This window comes from Sinocyclocheilus anshuiensis, unplaced genomic scaffold (assembly GCF_001515605.1).
Source record: "Sinocyclocheilus anshuiensis isolate Anshui unplaced genomic scaffold, SAMN03320099.WGS_v1.1 scaffold3070, whole genome shotgun sequence".
In the NCBI taxonomy this organism is placed as follows: Eukaryota; Metazoa; Chordata; class Actinopteri; order Cypriniformes; family Cyprinidae; genus Sinocyclocheilus; species Sinocyclocheilus anshuiensis.
The window spans coordinates 82714-87684 of record NW_015537928.1 but is presented as its reverse complement, the minus strand read 5'-3'; the positions used below and the strand labels follow the sequence as shown (position 1 = coordinate 87684).

The window sequence follows — 4971 nt, the reverse complement described above, 5'->3', positions numbered from 1 at the left end:
TCCTTCACCTTCACTATGGCATCCCGCAGCAGGTCAATGGCATGCGGCAGAGCAGGCAGGATGAACTGGAAGCACTCCTGAGAAAAGACAGAGATGCAGATGAAGCAAGTGAAAGAATTAAAAAGTGAAAAGACCTTTTAGATATGCTCAAACTCAATTCTACAGAGACATAATCATGACACGTTTAGAGAAAATTTTATTTTTATTTATATTTATTATGAGTATTACATTGTTAGCTTAGTAACAAGCTGCCTTAAATGGCAGTTACTACTAGGCAGTAAGGAGCTTTCTCTTTTCTGGAAAAGAGCCAGAAACTCAAACAAAACAAAATGAAACAAAACAAACTAAATTAAACTAAGCTAAACACAACAACAAAACAAAACACAACACAACACAACAAAACAAAATAATACAAGACAGCAAAACACAACACAACACAAAACAAAAAAGCAAAACAAAACAAGACAGCAAAACACAACACAAAACAAAACAAAGCAAATAAGCAAACAGCATATATTAATAATTTTAAAAAATATGTACACTTAGATAAATAGAACAGAATATAAAATTGATATGAATAAAATTAAGATTAAAAGGCTAATTTTAAATAAAATAAATTCTCATTCTGTTATTATATTGTGTCATGTAAAGTCATTTTGTGTAACATTCAGTATAATGAACAAAATATAATTTTAACAATTACAAAAATAACACTTGCATGTTGCATGTATGGCATAATGAAAAAATTACATACTGTTAAATCAACACACATGCTAACATAAAATTCCTGACTGTAGTAGTATTTTTTCATTTATTTTATACAACATTTGATTTGACCCATTCTGGTGCTTAAATAATATCTAATCTGAGCTATTCCTTCAACATTTGAACAGTAGAATTACAAAAAAACTATTAATTTGTTGTACCTCCTCAGAGTTCAACATTCTCTAGCTCCTCAAGCTTCGAGTGTACCGTTTAGCGGTAATGTGAGGTCTTTACCACGTAAATCCCTTTTGTTCTCCTCCAACGTAACAGGCCACTATCTATACGAATCCCCTAATAGGATGACATACAGGCCAACCAAATTGACACCAACTTAATGGAATTTCTAATACAGTTGGACATCCTCCATTTTGAGGCGCTGAAGTCCGATAAGGACACAGCGTGTGAACTTAGCACAGGTGGCCAAACTCGATTGCTCTTAAACTGCATTTCTTAAGTACTTCTGACAAGAGACATTAATAATAATGAAGGAAAGGATGGCAGTGGGGATGGAGACCGGTCCAGGGAGGGTTGATGCAGTGGAGTGTTCCCCCCGCAGGTCTGATGTGGTTGCATCTCTCCGTTTTGGTGACTCAGAGTTAAAACGAAGATTAATGTGTGGAGACATCAGAAGTCCATAGGCTACTTCATGTCCTCTTGGTGCATGTAGGGATGGTCTATTTTTGTCTTCCCGGTGCAAGGTGAGGCACATGTGTGTGCGCTGACGCTCCAGATCAGAGCGTGCTGCTCTGTAGAAATAGTGGCACCTGAGCTCAAAGAAAGAGTGATGGGCGACTCAGACATTCTGACCAGACAGGAACATGCCAGTATTGGATGTGTGATGTGAAGCCACATCACTGTAAAAGCAGATGGACATATTTCATGTCCAGTTTCCTCGAGAAAACGGTAGAATACAATGTAGCCCTTTTTCAGAGATAAGGCATTACAAATCACTTGGACAGCAACACTGTGTCCTAACTGTGCTTGACTTCATAAAGCAAAGCAAAATAACTTTTATTTCCAGTTGCTTGGTTTCTATTTTGTTGTGTTCAACAGATCAAAGTGCAATGCATCTAATGAATATAACTTAAGAGGTATCGCTGATGTGTGTTCAAATCTAGTGCAAATCAAAAACACAGGTGTTTCTTCAAATTCACACAACTTTTTTGTTTTTTTGTCACATTAAAGCTGTTTTGAAAACGTCTTACATTTTTACAAAAACAAAATTAAAGCTGTTTTGGAAGCGTCTTACATTTTTACAAAAAAAATGTCCTTAGTAACCTTAACTACTATGTGCTTACATTTAAATTAATCACTTGGTACAATGCACTTATTATGTACAAGAAAGAAAGAAAGAAAGAAAGAAAAAGAAAGAAAAAGAAAGAAAGAAAGAAAGAAAGAAAGAAAGAAAGAAAGAAAGAAAGAAAGAAAGAAAGAAAGAAAGAAAGAAAGAAAGAAAGAAAGAAAGAAAGAAAGAAAGAAAGAAAGAAAGAAAGAAAGAAAGAAAGAAAAAGTAAGAAAGAAAAGAAAATCCATTACAAAAAATGCGAATGATTATGACATTCTAAACAAAGAAAACTAGCGTATTTTTTAAATTAATTGTTTTCAATGGAAGCGCTGCGTTTTTTAAAACGGCATGAGCGTGACGAGGCGCTGAGAATTTTCTTCCCACTTAGCATTGTGCGCTCAGCGATTATTTTTTTTTGGCACAGAGAGTTGAAGAATGTTCAATTTTGGGAACAATGCAGCACTCATTGTCACTTTTCAGCCGTCCAATCACAGTAGAGGATGGGCGGGACAAATTACACACGACCAACTGCCACATCCTCCTTGTACAACAGCAAAAGACGACAACAAGAAGCACAACAACAACAACAAAACCATTTAAAACAAGGTCCAGAGCAAGTACTTTATATTCATAAATAAACTATCTGCTAAATCAGATCCAGAATCAGTTACACTACACAGAAATTCCGTATAATAACAGCCAAAGCATCTCAACTGAAAAAAAAAACCTCTGCGTCTTAAGCCCCGTTCACACCAAGAACGATAACTATAAAGATAAAGATATTAGCGTCCACACCAGCGGACAATTTAATCTGTTTATTCTATGCACACGCTCGTCTGCCACTTTAAAGGTGCTGTATGTAAGTTTTTGACTTTACTAAAGCATAAAAATACCATAATATGTTTGCAGATATTTAAGAAACATGCTAAGCTAACATACTTGTTTATCTGAAAAACAATGCTACAGTCAGTTATTTTTCCTTTCAAAATGTGCGTTCCGGGCCGGAATGTCGGTCTCTGTTTTGGCTTGTGAAACCCGCCCACTGCCAGTTTACCCCCTTGGATTTCGGCACCCCGGGTTGCCAGTTGGCGGAAAACACAACTTATTTCATTTCATTCATCGTCAAGTGCGGTCATTCCTGTTGGTGTCGTCAATCTGGCAACCTGCATGTGCGTCAAGTCTGAGGAGGAGGGGCCGGGTGAAAAAACCCTCTCCTATATTTTGAATTTGGACTGCAATACCTAGTTCAACCACTCGGTGTCAATCCTACATACAGCACCTTTAAATTCTCCAGCACGTTATATTAGGATGGATTCTTATTGGGTGTCAATGTTTTTATCATTCATCAGCTGGAAAAAATAATTCTGAAAGTGATTCTAACGATATCGTTTCTCTGTGCCTTTATCGTTATAGTTGTGGTGTGGACTCGACTATTCTTTAATACTGAGAATGATTTTTAGAACTATATCTTTATTGTTATCTTTATAGTTATCATCCTTGGTGTGAACGGGGCTGTAGAATCGCTCTCAAGCACTCACAGCTGGGAATTTTCAGTAGAGCGCCTGGCATTTTCAGCTGGCTAAAAATGCTTTGGTGGACACAGCTTTATTGGTGGAGGTCTTTTTTTGTAATCATTGGTAATTTAGTTTTTCACCTGGAATTCTGCCGTTAAACACGATTATTTATCAAATAAGTTGAAACAATGTGAACTGATGGCTTTAACAAAAGCATATACAATTGGTTAACAAGACAATAGGCCTGTCTTTAAAGGTTTATAAGTTAAAACAATTTCCCTATGGAGAAAAGAAATGGGGTTTTTACTTTGAGACATTTGAGACATGTGATAAGTAAACTATGTAATTTCTAACAATCCCACAAGTTTGTCAAATTAAAGTGTGAAAATGTGATTAATCATGTGTATGTAGAATACATAAAATGCTAGCTACATTAGCAAGACAAATGAATCGGCCAATTTTTTTTTTTTTTTAATCGCTTAATTCTGCTAAACCCTGTGCATCATTGTAGATGTAGTGGAAACATTCAGGACTTTAGGAAAGTGCCCAAGGTTGAAGAAACACCCACTGTATTTATTTTAACAATTCATGGCCCTTTGAGGATTGTGTTCGTGTGTGACACGTGTGACATTCTAGTGCAAACTGAAACACTGGGTACACACATCCCATTTTATCAGATGTGCTGAGGTCTGTGGTCCTGTTTCATATTCACTCAGTTTACTTAAATGTTAACAATTTGCCTATATTAAAACTCTCGCTGCGATCTAAAGGTTTTGCAGAATCTCTCTATGGATCAGAGTCTTTCTAAACCTGTGGCGTTGTGGCCTGGGTCTGTCTCCTTTTTAAAAGCAAGAAGGGCAGACTGAGTCCAGAAGAGAGTCACTGTGAGGAGGCTGCTTTTATAGGTCGTGGACGTGGGATGGAGGGATGCTTTTATTTAGGAAGGGAGAGGGGGCGTGCTGTAGCTGAGCTGGACCGAGCATAAAGTGGTTCTTCAAAGTTTAATCCCCTTATCGACTCAGCTTCTGGACTTCAAAGCGGCAGTGACAGCGGAGTGCTCCGTGGCTGGGGTTGATGGGTAATGGAGATTAATACCACGACCCTATCAGCGGAGCTTCATGGGAAGGAGCTGTAATAGGATTGGCCACAATGTTAACACGGTAAACGAGGGTAAACGTATATGTGAGAGGTGAAGGAAGAGAAGGGGCATATCCTCATTTGAAACTTTTTGTCATTATTTATTCATCCATATACATAAATGTGTGTTTTTCCATGGAACAGATTTTTTTCTTTTTAATCAAAGCAATTCTGAAGTATGTATTTGTACTGTAATTTATCTAATTTATTTATTTAAAAAATCTATTTTTCTGTATGTATTATATATATATATAACAAATTAATTAATAA

The 4971-nt window shown here is 36.7% G+C and overlaps 1 protein-coding gene across 5 annotated transcripts in view; it reads right to left on the bottom strand.

The window, feature by feature from the left end:
* The window catches only part of LOC107657705 (gephyrin), a 97972-nt gene that overhangs the window by 48078 nt on the left and 44923 nt on the right, over window positions 1-4971 (bottom strand). The window lies entirely within an intron of this gene.